At 37.9% G+C, this 17,207-nt stretch overlaps 1 pseudogene; it reads left to right on the forward strand.

Moving 5' to 3' along the window:
* The first annotated feature begins 3,122 nt into the window (after positions 1 to 3,122).
* LOC102865942 lies at positions 3,123 to 4,598 on the forward strand (annotated as a pseudogene).
* The last annotated feature ends 12,609 nt before the right edge of the window (positions 4,599 to 17,207 follow it).

Consider the following 17,207-nt stretch of genomic DNA (forward strand, 5'->3'; position numbering starts at 1 on the left):
ACTCTGTTGAATGTGTGGATGAGGAACATTTTCCATATGTAATGAATCCAAGCACTTTTTAACCTATTCCATTTTGTTGCATAGATTGGTCACAACTAGCCAGGACTCAAAGAACCTGAGAATATTGTACTATTTAATTTATAATTATTCCATATTTAAAAATAATATGTGTATATAAAGCTTATTTCTTGATAAGATAAAGATTAGGCCAAAAGAATCTTATAACTATTGCCATCCATGTTTTTATCATTTGCCAAAAAATCTTTTTAACTTCATGGAAACCACATAGAAACCAAAAGACATGGTTTTATTTCCATTTCTCTAGGCAACACACCAATTTTTCCGTTTCCATGGACACTCATGTTGAGCAACAGTAGTTAGATCTATAAAATCTGCTATCTGACTTATAGTCAGATGGTGTCCTGCACATCAGCAATAGCATGGCAACTCAGTTTTGTTCTAATTCTCAAAGGGACTGATTATGTATGAGATTACGTAAGAATGTTTGCAATAGTGCCAATCTACTTTCCTTGGTACATTACCAGTTTCTTGGTCTATACCAGTTCACAAATTATTATAGATTTAGTTTTGCATTTTTGAATAGTGAGAAAGCTCCAAAATAAGACCATAAGGATGATAATAAAACAGGTCTCTTTGAAATAGATTTACTTCCCACTTGGTGAAAGCAAAAAGTCTCACATACTTGTCCATATGTTAAGTTTGTCAAGAAATAACTTATTTTTTTAGAAGTCCTTGTAAGAAGGCCCAAAATATACTTGAAAACATCATAGGCTTATCCCTTAGTGCATCTGAAAGATAGCTTTAAATCTAAGCAGTAACCAGAAAGTTTGCCCTTTCATACTTGACAGAAATATAAAATTAAGTTGAATTGCTTTGTATCATGCACTACTTTTCTAAGGTCCTTCTCCTGTAGCCAATGTCAGAATGAATGATTATTCAAAATAGATTAATTTATTTAGTGTATGGGTTTTGAATATGTGTTTCTGTGTTCTTAGTTGCCTTGTGTAAAGTTCTCTATTTCTGATTTGCCTTCAGTTTATCAAATTAAAAGTGAGTCTGGCAAACCATTATCCAGGATTGGAAATGCTGAAAATGAAAGACAGAAAGAGTGAAAGTGATGCTTTAATTAGCACTGAAGGACACAGCTCTGTCACAAATATTTTAGTTAATTTTAAGTATATAATTTATCCCCTCTGGGTCTCTGTCTCCTCATTTGTTAAGACAGGTAAATTGTTGCTAACCTGTCCTCTAGAACTAATGTTCTATTCAATTAAAAATATATTTTATTTCCACAGACAATAGAGGTCTAGCCTTGGTCTTGACAGATCTACCTCTTCAAAGTACGAAAATCTTCCTGTGACCACAGAGAATTGGGCAAACAAATAAAAAAAAAATCAAACTTACACTTTCTAAAAAAAGTTTGTAATCATTTATCTTTCTCCTCATATCATGTAATCGTCAATGAATACATTTCATTGAAGGGTTGAGTATATTTTCTCAGAAACTTTTCTTTTTCTTGAATGGCTTCCAGGAACTTGAGATAGATCATTGAAAATAGAATTGGAAATGAATGGAAATCCAAAACCTCTGTAAAAAAACAATAAAAAATTAAAAATTTTAAAAAAAGAAAATAGAATTGGAAAATGTATTTTTTTAAAAAAATAAGATAATAGATGGTAGTAGGCTGTTGGAAATTAGCTGAAGTTTTGTGGATGTATAATAGACTGGTGATTTGAAATAATATACTTGTTCATAAGAAAAAAATATATTGGAAACAGGAGACAGATTTATTAGGGAAGAAAATAGAAGAAAGATTTATTAGAATTGTTAAGGAACAGACTTTAATTTTATAAATCCTGGGATAGATACATTTACATACTCTAATTCCTTGGCAGCTTTTTTTACTGTTTGACAAATTCCTCCTCTCTCCAAAGTAATATAATCCTACAAGGTGAGAAAGACATTCCAAGTATGCAAAACAACATGGACAGAGAAAGGGAACTGTGATGTGTGGAGACATGATGTGTAGAGCCAGAGGAGAGTTTTAATTATCTGAAAGGAAAAGGGTAGATCAGGATATCAGAAGCCACATTAATAATTTTAGGCAAAGACTTTATACAGAAATAAGATGTTTCCAATCTGTGGGAAGGGCTGAAAGCAGTGAGTTTTCAGTGAGACCTTTGGGGATGACTCCCGAAATGACTTCCGATCCCTCTCTGCCTTTTTGCCCTAGATATCCACACCTTGGCTGGGATTTGGGGAGGAGGTTGCAGAACCAAGTTTCAGCTCTTAGATTTTTTTTTTAGACAAGACTACTCTCTTTTAATTCTGTTATGATATTGTGTTTTGGAAAATTATATCTAGTTAGTGAACTCTAATTCACAGCCAGAATCCTAATTATAAGAAAATAAAATGAAATACAAGGTAATAAAATCCTTAGCTTTGCAGCTTCCATTGTATAGGAAGTAACACCAGGAGCTTAGTAAAGATGCAGAGTCTTCCAATCTATTTCATCTACTATAGTAGTTATTACAGAAGTCTAGGAAAGTAATGTGTAAAGTCTGAAGTAGGACAATGAAGATAATGAGGACTGCACAGATTCAAGCAATCATTACAATGTGAAACCATAGAACCCTTTGGAAAGAAGATTATTTGGAAAGAGATTATTCCCAACATTCCAATTTGTTCTAGACTTGATATAAGACTTGGGAGTGGGTAGCAGGTTTGGTTACCTGGAAAGGGAGTATGACATATGGGATATTTTGTGAATTTAGTTTTGTGCGATTTGAGGCTCCTGAGAGGCCATCAGGTAGATACATCCATTAATTATCTAGTAATTGCTCTGAAATTCCAGAGAATGTCTTGAATAGCAATACATACTGATAAGTCACTGATAACACTAAAAGCCATACATGTAGATGAGATGTGGAAAAAACAAGTGGAAAGAGAAACAAAGGAACAAAAAAGAACTTGTAAATGACCAGCTCTCTGGAGTGGCTGGTGCATTAGAAATTCCAGAGGGGTGATTTTTGTTTGTAGAAAGCTTGGTGGTCTCAGTGACTTCTGTCTTCCCACGATGGAGACTCCAGCATCTTCCCACGATGGAGACTCCAGCATCAAAGGAGCAACAACAGCCTGCAGGAGCCAAGAGCGGGAATCTTCCCTGGGTTGAAAAGAACCGGCCACAGAGGCTCATTGACCTCATTTCTCATTAGGACATTTTGAGTACCATGCAGAAGTTTATCAGTGAAGACTGACTGTCCCACCTGCTGCTCTGTGGTCCTCCCGGGACAGGAAGGACTCCACCACCCACACCTGTACCAAGCAGCTCTACAAAGATAAAGAGTTTGGCTCCATGGTCTTGGAGCTCAATCCTTCTGATGACTCATTCATAGACATCATTCGGGGACCAACTCTGAGCTTTGCCAGCACAAGGACAATATTTAAGAAAGGCTTTATTTTTTTTTTCCATTTTAATGAAAGTTTACAGAGACTTAGGGTTTCCAGTCATTCATTGTAGCACTTTTCTCCCTGTCCACCCCCCTCCCTCAATTCACTCTTCTCCTTGAGAAGTAAAAGAAAAACTCTTTCATTGTTATGCAGTCCCTCCCCCAAAGTCCGCGCTCCACTGTGCAGCCTTCATTCTGGACTCCTGTCATGACAATAATACCCGATTATATGTTCCTTTTAAACAGTTCTCTCCCGCATCTGTTTCAATGCAGTACATATCATTCCTCCTCTCCTTCTCTGTCTTTCCTCAACCCCAATGTCAGTCCCATTTCACAACAGTGGCCATATGCAATATTTGTCCTTTTGTGACTGGCATATTTCACCCAGCATAATGTCCTCCAGGGTCACCCTTTTGCATAATATTTCATGAGTTCCTTGTTTTTCAATGCTGCATAGTATTTCATTGTGTGAATATATAGAAAACACCAGATTCGGCTTCATCTCTAACTATCTATCGAAGGTCATCCCCGCCCTGCAGTCAATGGGTACACGCTTCCGGTTGGACCCCCTGACTCCTGAGCTGCTGGTCCCCCGCCTGGAGCACGTCGTAGGGGAAGAGAGCGTTGATATGGGCGAGGACAGCATGAAGGCCCTCATCACCCTTTCTGGTGGAGATAAGCGGAGGCCTCTGAACATCGTGCAGAGCACCAGTATGGCCTCCGGGAAGGTGCCACCTGCACGGGGCATCCTCTCAAGTCGGACATCACCAACATCCCGGACCAGATGCTGAACCAGGAATTCACCATGGCCTACAGCAACATAACGGAGTGGAAAACGCTGAAGGGGTTGGCATTGCATGACATCCTGACCAAGATCCACTTGTTCGTGCATCGAGTTGGTTTCCATCGTCAATTCGAGTACAGCTGTTGACCAAGATGGCCGATGCGGAGTACAGACTTGCTGTCTGCACCAATGACAACATTCAGCTGAGCTCCCTCATCGCCGCCTTTCAAGTCACAAAAAGGGACCTGAGTGCCGCACAGCCTAGGCTCCAGCAGTCCACCAGGCTGTGGACTTTGGGAGAAACCGCCACCCTGGGCCAATGTGACAAAGCCACCATCACCTAAAGTCTTGGGAAACTCCCTCCAGTTTGAGTGGACTGAAGTCAGAAAGTATTACGTTTATGCTGTTTGAGGGGCAACAGGCATTCAACAGTTCTAATGCCCAGTCATCTTACTGTCTTTTACCGGAGGAAATAAAATTTGCCGGCTTTAGGCTCTTACCTATTCAGTTACTTGGATGGTAAGACAAGAAAAAAAAAGAAAAAGAAATTCCAGAGAGGTGTGACATTAGGGTTAACCCCCTTTATTAACTCCCTATGACTACTCCATCAAAGAGTGCCTTTATCCACATGCATTGTGGAGCCTTGGCGGGCCTGGAGCAGATTTTCATGAACATCTAGGACTGATAGGCCTTCAAGCCTGGATCTTGGCTGAAAGTAGAAATTACTAGAAAAATGTTTGCTTGTGTTTTCTTGACCAAGCAAAAGTGTTTGACTGTGTGGATCATAACCAATTATGGCTAATATTAAGGACAGGAATTCCAGAACACTTAACTGTGTGCTCAGAAAGCCTATACATAGATCAAGAAGGAGTTGTAAAACAAACAGGGGAACACTGCATGATTTAAAATCAGGAAAGGATACATCAGAGTTGTATGTTTTTTCTGTACCTATTCAATCTCAGTGCTGCACAAATAAACAAAGGCAAACAACATGCCTCTGGAAACTATGAACTTTAATAAATGAAGATATAGAAAGGCTTTAGGCCTTTTGTTCATAGGGTCGCTATGAGTTGTGCTCAACTCAACGGCAATCAACAACAACAACAACAACAACAACAATCCATGGTAATTGCTACACCAGAGAATTATGAGTAGTTAAACTGATACAGAAGGGAAGTCTCCTCCCATGCCCACCAGAGGGTCAGCTGTGGGTCAGATCCAATTCGATGGTACACGACAACAACAACTGGACATAGAAGCTTAATCACACATCAACTTTAAGAGATATAAAGGACAAAAGGATCCTACACAGGGCACTGACTAGAGAGATAGAAGGAGAATCAAAAGGAAAATGTGGAAGAAAAAAGCAAATTAAAGGAAATTACTCCCAAAGACCCAAAGCATCTGTGATGCCCAGTCAAACCAGAAGTCAGTAGTTTCCAGTGATTTAACCATTGGATACCCTGGTGTCCTTAGAACAGACCAAGGAAAGTAGTGAGACCACATTACAATGGATGAGGGATGAATTAAAAGTGATGAGGTGTTGCGATGTGCTCTCTAGATACTTGGCTGTGATGGGAAGAAAAGCTGCATCTAAAGATCACAAATTAGAGCCAAAATTTTGACCTTCAACTGCAAGAGTCTTATGCAGGCTTAGTTGTCAAAGGAAGGTAACAATTGGCTATGTAAAGATTAAAGATGCAAGAAAAGGGATGAGATGCTTGAAGAAGAAAAGCTCTTACAGGTTTGGAGAAGGGACCCAGAAATTAGGCCTTGCTGGTCTGAATAGTAGCAAAAATATGTGTTTCTCTCTCATACAAAATAATAGGAGTGAAGAAGCAGAAGTGTTTGTTCTTTGGGGGGGGAAAATAGAAGTCACACGTGATCAATTATTATCTTGATGATAGAAACAGATCATCTTCTGAGAGAAAGGACATGAGCATGGTGAAATAAAGTGGGATGAGATGTTTGAGAGAGAAATGGATTAGAGGAAATGTTTCCGAACTTAGCATGTGTCAGGATTGTGAACTATCTTGCTAACTACCAGAGTCACTATGAAGAAGTGGAGAGCTTCCTAAGGAGGCAGAATTGCCCTGCCATATCATTGTTGTCATCATTTTGAAGCTCTTTAGTGTATTAGAAGGTGGTGTTATTTGCTTTGGATGATGGTGTTCCTCTTTTAAGCTTATTTGTTTCCGAACTATCCAGCTCATGACTAGTAAAATCTTGTTAATAATCATCATTTACAACAACTGTTGTCAATCTGTTAAGATTAACCTTTGGTTTCCACTACAGTCTTGAATAGTTTGAGTAAGAATGAAACAAAACAAGGAGGTTCTAGTGGCAAGAAGCTATGCTGCAATCGTGAAGGTGTGCAGTTCAAATCCACCAGATGCTCCACTGGAGAAGGAGAGCGAATTTCCTGTGCCAGTCAGATCCAATTTGACAGTACCCACCAAGAAAGAAAAAAAGAAACAAAACAGCAGAAACACATCATTAAAGAAAGCATTTTCTAAGAAATTATATTTTTTTCATACCCTTCTGTGACCCTTTCATTACTGCTGACTTGATTCTGATTCGTAGCTTATCCTCCAGGGGGTTTCCAAAGACCTAGCTGCATTGTGGGTAAAGAATTGCTCTGCCAACTCAAAGGCAGGTGGTTCGAATCTGTGTGATTTACAGCCTCTCAAGACCGCTGGAAGTTCTGCTATGAGTCGGTTCTGACCCAATGACACATAATAGCAACAACAAACACTATAGTAGACTTCCCTCTTCCTCCTTGGAGCAACAGGTGGAGTTAAACTACCAGAAAAGCACCATCTTTGGGTAAGCAGCACAAGTCTTTACAGAAAACACTTGAAATGATTGTAAGTTGAGAAATCTGCCCAACAGACTGACTAAGAACATGAGAAGTTGCAACAGACTGACTAAGAACATGAGAAGTTGGTCAACAATATTAGTAGCTGTTGTTATTAGACTTTTGACTCTTACAAAGGCTGAAACCCTGCCTGATCCAGCATTATTATTCTCACAATCTCTATGTGTTTAAGCCCCTTGTTGCAACTGTGCCAAATCTCACGCTGAGGGTCGGTCTCCTCTTTTTTGTTGATAATTAAGGCTCATTCCTCTTTTTTGGTGGCCCTCTACCAACATGTTGATCTCCTCTAGATCTTGCTGTTGTTATGTATTATTGAGATGAAACTGGCTCAAAGCTGATGCTCCAGACGGTTTAAAAAGGCAGTAAATCACATGAGACATTGTTCGTCTTTCTCTCTCAGAACAGCTGGTAGACTCAAACTATGTTCCTTTGGGTTAATAATATAGCTCCCTACTGCTAGATCACCAGGACTCCCTAGCCATTGTTGTTGAGTACTTTTGAGTAGGAATCGACTCATAGGTGACCCTCTAGCAAGTTTTCAGAGATAATAAATTGTATGATAGATTTGTCCATCCCTCTTCTGTGGAGCAGCTGGTGTTTGAACTGGGTAACTTTGAGTTGGCAATGCAATTCCTTTCTACTAAGCTATCACAGCTCCCCTAGTCATTGTTGTTGTTTACCACTAAGTTGGAACTGACCCATAGCTGACCCTCGAGCAGATTTTCAGTGGCAGTTAATAGCACAAGAGGAGATTGCCCATCTTTTTCCTGTGGATGGATTTGAACTGGTGGACTTGAACCATGTTTCTTTGGGTTATCTTTGGGTAAAGAGTACAACTCCTATACTAAAAGATCAGAGCTCTCTCCTCTAGTCAGTAAGGATATGTAAATGAAATTTAGTGCGCTTGCTCTCTCTCTCTCTGTGTGTACACACACACACACACACACACACACACACACACATAGCTGACCCTTCGGCAGGTTTTCAGAGGCAGTTAATCCTATGAAGGGAGATTGCCCGTCCTTCTCCAGTGGTCCAGTGGAGCAGCTGGTGGACTTGAACCATGTGCCTTCAGGATTGTAGCACAGCTTCTTGCCATTATGCCACCAGAGATCCCTCATAATTGTGTGTGTGTGTGTGTATTGCTATAAAGTTGATTCTGACTCATAGTGAACTATAGAACAGAGTAGAATTGCTCTGTTAGACTTCTAAGGCTGTAATACTTCTGAAAGTAACTGCCATATCTTCCTCCTAAAGAGTAGCTTCTTGTTGTTAATTGTCATCAAGTCAAGCAGTGCTCATAGCAACCCTATAAATGACAGCTCTGAGCCCTGTCTTATCCTCTGCCACCCTCAGATTCCTGACACATTGAGCCAGTTGCTACAGACACTTTATCAGTTCACCTGTTTGAGGGTCTTCTTGTCCTTCACTGTCCCTACACCTTTCCAAGCATGATGTTTTCTCCAAGAAATAGCCTCTCATAGCAACATGCATAGTGTATGTGAGACAAAGCTTGCCTTCAAGGAGCACTCTGGCTCCATCTTCTCCAAGACATATGTTTGTTCTTTTGGCAATCTGTGGGACATTCAGCACTCTCCTTCAACATTGTAACACAAAAGCATTGATTTGAGTGTGTTCAAATAACTGTCTTTTTGGTTAGCAGTCAAATGTTTAACCAATGTGACACAGGGCTCAAATTTATCTCTTATTGTTGTTGCATACCATTAAGTCAGAACCAATACATAACTGACCCTCCAGTAGTTTTTCAGAGGCAGTAATTGCACCGGAGGAGATTGTCCATCCTCCTGCGGAGCAGCTGGTGATTCGAACTGAATGCCTTTGAGGTTGTAGTGCAGATTCTTACCAATAGGCCACCAGAGTTCTTGGACTGTTAGCAATTTTTAAAAATTTACTTTCTATACTAGGTGTTGGCAAAAATGTGGACCAATAGGAACTCTTATACTCTCCTTGTACAATGTAAAATTATTCAATTGTTTTGGAAAATAGTTGGGCAGATTTTTAGAGTTTCAGGAAGTAAATACTCTAGGGCTTAGTCATTCTATCTACTCTTGTGGATATTTGCAAAGACTGTTATTGTTGCTGTTAGGTGCTGTTTAAACTATTCAGAGGAAATACTGAGCAAGTTCTTCTCTTTTTATTGTCTAATTCCAGCCCTCTGCACGTTCCATTATAATAGTTTGTTTTCTGAAGCTGCCCTTTGGAATCTTCTGTTCAGCACCTTTATTTCAGCATCACTGAACTTGGTTTTGGTTTCTCAATACTCTAGTGAGATTTTCAGAATCTATTCAGCCATCTATTTTGGTTTTTTCTTTCTCTCTTGATATGAATGATATCCTTGATGTCATCTCACAGTCATCTGCTTTTCGATTATTGTTGTTGAATGTCTCAAACCTATTCTTAAGATGATTTTTAAATTCTGGTGGGATAGAATCAAAGTTATATTTTGGTTCTTGTTAAACTTGTTTCAATGTTTTCCCCTTGATTTGAATTTACACATGACTGACTGGTATCTATTTTACAGTGAGCACCTGGCCGGTACTTTAACTACTGATAATTGAGCTTCTCCAGTAATTCCTCCCATGTATATAGTCAATCTGATTTCCTATGCAGTCCTTTGGATGGGGTCCACATATATAAGTCACTGTGTTTTATAAAAAAATATTTGTAATAAATAAATGACTGAGGGCACAATATTAGATGATTTGTTTTCCAGCCTCCTTTTTGTTGCTAAGTAAGTCTGTACTTTTTGTTGGGGTTTTTTTCCCTTCTTTTTCTCATCTTTTTTTATTATTATTAATTTTAATGAAAATTTACAGAGACTTTGGATTTCCATTCATTCATTGTTGCACTTTTCTCCCTGCCCACCCTCCCTGCCCCAGTACACACTTCTCTTCGGAAAGTAAAAGAAAAATTCTATCATTATTTTACAATCCTTCCCACCAGGTCCACTCCACTATGCAGCCTTCGTTCTGGACTCCTGTCATAAGTCTGTACTTTTGATTACCATTCCTTCTTCATTGTTTCCAACTTTTGCATTTCAGTCACCAGTTATCAAAGGCGAGAACTTGCTTGGAATTCCTTAAGCTGAAAAAATCAAGTGTTGAGAGTAATACTGAGAGATGATATGGCAAAATCTTGAGTGACACAGGAACTCTTAAAAGAAGGAATACACAGAATATAAAATACACAGAATACAGAATACACAGTATATAAAAAATAATTGATTGATACTAAAAAGCTTCAGACTGTATCATCTGATGAAGAGCCAGTGGTAATGAAGGAAGAAGGTCAATCTGCACTGAAGGCATTGGGGAGAAAATAAGACACCAGGAATTGATGGGATACTAATTGACATGCTTCAACTAACATATGCAGCTCTGGATATGCTCAACCAGTTTATGCCAGAAAATTTGGAGGACAGCTGTCTGACCAAACAAATGGAAGATATCCATATTTGTTTCCATTCCCAAAAACGGTGACCTGACAGAATGTGGAAATTATTCAACAAAATCTTTAATATCACGTGGAAGCAAAATATTGCTGAAGATCATAAAAAATTCAGTTAGACCAGTATATTGATAGAAAACTGCCAGAAATTCAAGGAGGGTTTAGAAGAAACCATGGCAGATAAGATATCCTTACTAATGTCAGATGGATTTTGGCTGCAGGTAGAGAATACCAGAAAGGAAAAAAAAAGTCTATTTGGCCTTTATTGATTATGAAAAGACATTTGATTGTGTGGATCAAAACGAGTTATGGCTAACATTAAGAAGAGTGCAAATCTTAACTGTGCTTATATGAAGCCTATACTTAGAGCAAGAAGCTATTTTCTTAACAGAACAAAAGAATACTACATTGTTTAAAATTAAAAAGGCATGGGTCAAGGTTGTGTCTTTTCTCCATACCTATTCAATTTGTGCCTGAGCAAATCATTTGAGAGACTAGACCCTATGCAGAAGAATGTGGCATCAGTTTCAGAGGAAGACTCATCAACACCCTATGTTACGTAGATGACACAACCTTGTTTACTGAAAGGTAAGAGACTTGAAGTGTTTGCGGCTGAATGGATTGTATCTCAACATCAAGGAAACAACAATTCTTACCACTAGAACAATAGACCATATTGTGACAGATGGGGAAATGTTTGAAAATGACAACAATTTCATCTTACTTGATCCACAACCAATACCCTTGGTATCAGTGATCAGGAGATTAGGAACCATACTGCATTGGCAATGTCTGCAGTCAAGGACCTTTCTAAATTACTAAGGAGCTAAGATGTCAGTTTGAATACTAAGGTACACCTAATTCAGTCCATGATCTTTTCAATCACTACCTACGAGAGCTGGACAATGAATAAAAATGATAGAAGAATGATGTTAAGTTGTGGTGTTGGAGTAGAACATTGAATATCCCAAGGCCTGCCAAAAAGATATGTCTTGGAGAAATTACAGGCAGAGAGCTCCTTAGAGACAAAGAAGACAAAGCTTCATCTCACATTCTTTGGACATGTTGTTAGGGGAGGCTATTCCTTGGGAAGGCTATCTCCTTGGAAAGGTAGAGAGTCTGTGAAAGAGAGGAAGATTCTCAACAAGGTGGACTGACACAGTGACTACAGCAGTGGGTTCACGTATGTCAGAGATAATGAGGACAGCACAGAATAGGAGAGGGTTCATATGTGTTGTTAATAGGGACACTATTAGTCATAAGCTACTCGATGCACCTAATGACATCAACAACAGGGAAAACAAGGGAAGACCTTCAACAAGCTGGATTGACAGTGATTGTAACAAAGCGTTCAGGCATTCCAGAGACTGTGTGGATGGAGCAGGGCAGGGCAAGGTTGTGCTCTGTTGTCCTACAGTTACTACATATCTCATTGGACTAGATCGCACATAAAAACACTGTAGAGAGAAGAATCGTAATTGTGACAGTTAAAAAAGGGGAACAACAAATGTGTCTGGCAGCAAGTAAATTAATGTGCAAATTTTTATTTATCCATATAATGGAAAGTTATTTGACAGTATTTTTATGTAACCAAATCTTGAACAGCTAAAAGCCAGATAGTTTTATAAAAACATTCTGCTAAGGGAAAGACGCCCATTACAAGAGAGAATATATAGTATATGGTTCCATTTATAAAACATAGAAAAGCCAACTAATTTATAGTAACATAAAGCATGGATGGGAGAAGAGAAAGGAAAAACAGCAGAGAGCAGTTACAAAGGCACACAAGGAAACTCTAGGGGTTGTTCCATATGTTAATTATCTTGAGTCTGGTGATAGTCACACAGATCCATTCATAGGACAAAATTTATCAGTGGAAATCTTTAAATATGTTCAGTTTATTATACCTTATTAAAACTGTTACAAGACAAAAAACAACAGGTAATTAGAAGAAACTAAAGAATTATTTCATTATCTTATATGTCAACTCAACACTTTATTGATCATAATAATAAATAAACCTTTTTGAAATCATAGTTTTGCAGAGGACCTAATAATGTTGGAAAATGCTCCAGACACTCGGAATTGAAATTTTACTATTCACATGAAGCTGTTCAACTCAGAGTGACTCTTTAAGAGTCCTGTCCTTGTCTTGTCCTGTGCCATCCTCATCATCTCAAACACACATGAGCCCATTGCGGTAGTCACTACATCAGTCCATCTGCACGCGGTCTTCCTCTTTCATGGGCCTTCCAGCTTTTGAAGCATGATGTTTTTTCCAAGAAATAGCATCTCTGCACAACATACCCAGTGAATGTGAGACAAAGCTTCACCATCCTTGCCTCCAATGAAAACTCTAACTGTATTTTCTTCAAAACATAGCTGTTTGTTCTTTTGGCAGTCCATGGAATATTCTGTATTCTTCTCCCACACCACAACTCAAAAGCATCAGTTTTTCTGCCATCCTTAATAATTTTCTAGCTCTCAGATGCATGACAAGTGACTGAAAAGACCTTGGCCTGAATTGGACTCATCTTAGTCTGCAAACTGACATCATTGCTCTTCAGTAATTTAGAGAGGTCTCTGGCTACAGATTTGCCAATTGCAATGTCTTCTAATATCTTGACTGCTGGTACCAAGTATGTTGATTGTGAATCCAGGTAAGAAGAAATAATTGATAATTTCAATCATTTCTCTGTCATGATATTGCTTATTGGTCTAGTGGTTAGGATTGTTGTCATAATGTTGAGTTGCAATCCATATTGAAAGCTGTAGTCTGATCTTCTTCAGCAAATGCTTCAAGACCTCCTCACTTTCAACAAGCATGTGTCATCTCCATAATGCAAGTTGTTGATGAGTCTTCCTCTGAAACTGAAGCTACATCTTTCTTCATAAATTTCACCATCTTCAATGATTTGCTCAGCATCCAGATTGAACAGATACGGAGAAAGGATGCAACCATGAAATGCACATTTCCTGATTTTTAACCATGCACTGTTCTCTTGCTTTGTTTGGACTGTTTTGGTCAATGTAAGTGTTCTGGGATTCCCATTCTTCTCATAGTTTGTTATGTATTCCCATTCTTCCCATAGGTTGTTATGATCCACTCAATCAAATACCTTTGTATAGTCAATAAATCACGTATTGTATTCTCTCAGCTTTCAGTTAGAATCCATTTAACATCAGCAGTGCTATTCTTGGTGCCACAGCTTCTTCTAAACCCAGCTTGAACTTCTGGAATTCTCTGTCAATGTACTGTTCTAGCATTTTTTTTTATGATCTTGAGCAATATTTTGCTTCCATGTGATAGTAATAATATTGTTTCACAATTTCCACTTTCAATTGGGTCAGCTTTGGGAATGAGTGAACTTTCTTGGGAATTACTTTAATACAAGTAGTGCATTAATGAGTACTAGTGAATGTTAAATTAATATGTAGTTTTAGTGATAAAATACAATACTAAAAATGCATTTATAGTATTATGCAAGTTAGAGTAATCTTTCTCTTAAAACTGAAGGGCTGTATCCCAAAATGTTGACCTTGGTTATTACTGGTAGGTGGGATAATATGTGATTTTTATTTTCCTACTTTTACTTTTTGGATCTTTCTAAAACTGAACTACCTTCCCTTTCATAAACAAAAATCCAGTAAATGCTTTTTTAAAAAGATCCTTGCCCACATGTGGGAATTCATTGATGTAAATATTTTTAGAAAATACATCCGTCTTATTGAGGCATGTTATATCCTTTCCAGTCCACCCACACCCCCGCACACACACACACACACTGGATTTTTCAGTGAAATTTTAGGTGACTCTAGTTTTCTGTATAATCAAGGTTGAACCTTATATACCTTTGACCCATTTTTTTCCTTGAATGAAAAGGGAAAACAAGCTAAGACTGGGATTAGAGTAAAAAAGAAGACTTTCCTTCTTGTCACTGAGGTCTAAAGTGTTGAGTTCAGAGTGCTCTCGCACACAATGCAGCTCAGAGAAGATACCTTCATTGCCCTCAAAATTATGAGGAATATTATATATCTTGTGAGGCTTCTGTTCTGCCTGTGTGAAGAAGGGTAATCACTGAGAACTATCTGTAGTGTGCTCCACTATATTTCTATCAAGTAACATGAAAACGAAAATACAAATCTAAGCTTCTTTTAAATATCTTTAGTGATTTTACATTCTTATATCTCTCCATTTATTATTTTAAAGACTAAAAAACAAATCCTCAAAAGGAGTTTCTTTTCAATGACGCTTTATTCAGAAATCCTTTTGCTAGTCAAAGAATTTGCCATTTACCAGCTTGTATTTCAGATCTTCAAATATCCAATACTGTGTCTCCCTTCTCCAGATATTCCTAGAATTTTGAGGAGGGTAGCTGTCCATTCTATTCTAGCTCTCAGCCTTGTGGAGTCTACCCTCAGGTTGTTTCCTTCTCAGGTAAAGATCAGGACATGGAAACAATATATAAACAATGAAAATCCAGTCACATTACCTGTTTAAGGTCAGGAATTGTAAGAAGAAGGAAGAAAGAGCGTTTTCTATCTGGGAACAAAGTTTTAAGCCTCACAGTTCATAAATGCAAATGCTTTTTTCCTTAGAAATATTGCCTTTGAGTTGTGGTGTTGGAGAGGCATATTGAATATCCTACGGCCTGCCAAAAGAACAAACAAGTATGTCTTGGAGAGAGTGCAGTCAAGTACTTCTTCAAGGAAAAGATGGCAAAGCTTTCCCTCACATACTTTGTGCATGTTGTTAGAAGGGGCTGTTCCTTGGAGAGGGACATTGTGCTTGGGAAGGTGAAGGGTGAAGGAGAGAGACCCTCAACCAGATGGCTTGACCCGGTGACTGCTACAGTGGGCTCAAGTGTGTCAGCAATGATGAGGATAGTACAGGATAGGACAGGGTTCAGATCTGTTATTCATAGGGTTGCTATGAGTCACATTGCACTTGATGGCACCACGCCATGGCAAAAAAATAACATTGTCAAGCTTGAATGTTAAGTTCTAGAATGTTACGGTGATGACTAGTGCACTTATGCCTGCATAAATTCTAGAAAGGCTCACCGAGGCAGAGAAATTCTTTGAAAGCGAGTTTATATGTGTATGGAAGGGTATGAGTCTATCAAATTGTCAGTCTGTCATCTATGTATCAAACTAACACACACTTTCTCTCTCTCCTTTTATTTAACTTACAAGCATTTTTTTAACTTGGCTGCTCCATTAAACAGAACAACATATTCCAAATTATACTTGATAATAGCCTTTTACACCCTTAAATTAAAAAGATTAAAATGGTTCATAGATGTATTCTCCTCTATCACGTCAGTGTGGTATCAGATTTAGTCATTGGCACAAATTTCCCAATTTCATGAATTTATCTCTAATAGATAGAATAACTGACTCCTTGCTCACTCTACCAGAATATTACAGAATCATTTGATTTTTGTATAGGTAATAACTTTCATGAGTTTTTCCCCCTCTCTTTGGTATTTAAAGAATTTCTTTATTCTCATATTTTTTAAATCCTTCTCTCTCTATTGCTGTTTACTCAGGACTGACTCACATTTGACTCTACACTGGGTTTCTACATCTGGAAATTGCAGAGAAGGAGATTGCCCAGCATTTTCTGAGGAGCCACAAATGGATTTGAACAACCAAAGATTCATAAGCTTTGGGTTAGCAGTGCAACTGTCTATAATTCATAATATTTTGAGTACTCTGTTTATTTTAAAAGGATCTGAAAACATTCTTAAGAATTTGAGGAAGGATCTTAGTGTACATATTAGCATACAACAGCAAGATATCTAGAATTATTTTGGAGAGCTTTCTAATGGAATATACAGATGAGGATAACCTGCCTTAGAAACATTTAAGAATTCTAAAATAAAATAAAGGAAATCTAGGTTTTGGGAATAAAATTTAGTATAAAAAAATGCAATTTTCACCATTTAAACATTAAAATTTCTTTTCTGAAACAGTTTATTTTTTTAATGTACTTTAGTCAATAGATCATTGCTCTTTTAAAGTATATTTGTAATCCAGATCAGAAGTTGATTGCAGCTTGTGTTTTTTTTAAATTCTGGAAATTATAGATTTATGACATTTATACTCTCTTACACACAAAGGGAAAAAAAGAATCATTTTGAAACGGAAAACTGCTTCATTCCATAAGCATGCCATTAATGCAAGATTCAGTATGTCATAGTTGGATGAGATAATCAAATTCCTCAGCTGAATCAGCTGAAAGCAGCTGTTTCATTTAGGAAGGATTTAGCGACATGCAAATAGAAAACCAGCAAATTTAAAGAAAGAAGATGATCAGTGAAAAAGGATGACAACATTGCAAAATCATGGAAGACACTGTAATTATGATTATTGGGTCAATTAAGCCGTTTTGTGCTCATTTATCTTTTAATGAGTTGCTTCCAAATTAAAGCATAGCTCCAGCTGCACTATGGACAAAGATGTGTTTAATATTGACAGATATAAATGCCATTCACTTTGAGACTAGGCCTCTGAATTGCCAGGATTATAGAAAGAATAAATTAACGTTCTTTAAAAAAATTTGAGCCCCAAAATATTTATCCTTGTTGTTAATAATAACAAT

This window comes from Elephantulus edwardii, unplaced genomic scaffold (genome assembly GCF_000299155.1).
Source record: "Elephantulus edwardii isolate Elephantulus edwardi_28Jun2011 unplaced genomic scaffold, EleEdw1.0 scaffold00098, whole genome shotgun sequence".
In the NCBI taxonomy this organism is placed as follows: domain Eukaryota; kingdom Metazoa; phylum Chordata; class Mammalia; order Macroscelidea; family Macroscelididae; genus Elephantulus; species Elephantulus edwardii.